Source organism: Amphimedon queenslandica, unplaced genomic scaffold (assembly GCF_000090795.2).
Source record: "Amphimedon queenslandica unplaced genomic scaffold, v1.1 AMPQUscaffold_2694_Cont25304, whole genome shotgun sequence".
NCBI classification, from domain to species: Eukaryota; Metazoa; Porifera; class Demospongiae; order Haplosclerida; family Niphatidae; genus Amphimedon; species Amphimedon queenslandica.
In genome coordinates, this window is record NW_003556971.1 from 1 (window position 1) to 1,325 (window position 1,325).

The 1,325-nt window shown below is 34.2% G+C and overlaps 1 long non-coding RNA gene across 1 annotated transcript; it reads left to right on the forward strand.

Annotated features, from left to right (window-relative positions):
- The first annotated feature begins 433 nt into the window (after positions 1-433).
- Positions 434-684, forward strand: LOC109593144 (uncharacterized). The gene is made up of 3 exons (XR_002190760.1): positions 434-469; positions 526-612; positions 667-684. It is a non-coding gene; the product is annotated as an uncharacterized LOC109593144 (long non-coding RNA).
- The last annotated feature ends 641 nt before the right edge of the window (positions 685-1,325 follow it).

A 1,325-nucleotide genomic window follows, 5' to 3' on the forward strand; every position in this document is an offset into this window, starting at 1 on the left:
TACATTGTTTACATTATAATACTAGTGGATTAGAGAATGTTGAGTATGGAAATAGTATCCAGTACTCAATATAGGTCAAATTGTCCATGCATTAGAAATAATGAGATTTATGTAGAGTGAGCTCTGCTTACCATATATGGTATGATTAGCAATAATCATAGTACATATATTTATGGGCTACTGTACATTCAGTGCAAATTTGTATAAGCTACAAATATCATTTTATCCTTACTCCTTGTATTTTTATTCATAATAGAATATAATGAGAAGCTTAAAGTTAAGGATGCTGAAATATTGGAAGAGAAGACACAAGTAGAGGAGAAGAAACAGATTATTACTGGTTAGTGTATCATCAGTACATAATATTAGATGAGAGAATATTCTATTAATGTAGAAGATTATGAGAAACTGAAACTCAAAGTAGCTGATATGGAGGAACAATATCTCAAGGAGAAACAGATCATTATTGGTTAGTTAACTATACACACAGCATGTATTAGATGAGAGAATATGTTTATTGTGTAGACGACAATCAAAATCTCAAAACTCACATTTATGAGAAAGACAAAGTTATAGCCAAACTGACATCAAATGAGAAACAGATCATTACTGGTTAGTGTATCATCATCAATCAATAATAATTATTAATATTTTATTAATTTATAGACCTTAAAGAAAAGGAGTTGTTCATAGCCAAACTAGTGAAGGAAAGACAAGAGAGGGTCCTCAAGCAACCTATCAAAGAGACTAGTTCCATTGGACTACAATTTAATTACCTGATCCCTTCAATGGGTAAATTATTCATGTACATGTACATGTACACATGTGAATGATTGTGTGTACTATACTGGTATTAGATATGATGTGTCTGTATTGTTTCAGATTCACTAGACTCTAGTGTCATTATAGCTGGACAGAAGCTCTTTATCCTACAAGGAGACAGGTCTGACTCACTCCAGTGGGAGAAATACGGATTTAGATTAGAGTGTCCTCAAAGAGCAGTGTCCAAGGATACTGAAGTAGCTGTTACTGCACTAGCTGGTGGTAATTTCAAGGTACCCAAAGGTACTGTGCTAGTGAGTGCAGTATATGTAATATCAGTATCTAAGGCACTATTAAAACCACTGGTAATAGAGCTACAACATTGTGTGGATCTAAGGAAGACTAGTCAGACTTTTTACCTCAAGTTTGTGAGAGCTCCACTGAAGTGTCCTTACCAGTTCAGTATAGTTGAAGGAGGATGTTTTAGAGTTGGTAAAAGATACGGATCAATAAAGCGTGAGCAGTTCAGTTGTATGGGTATTGTAGCTGAGATGAGTAATGGA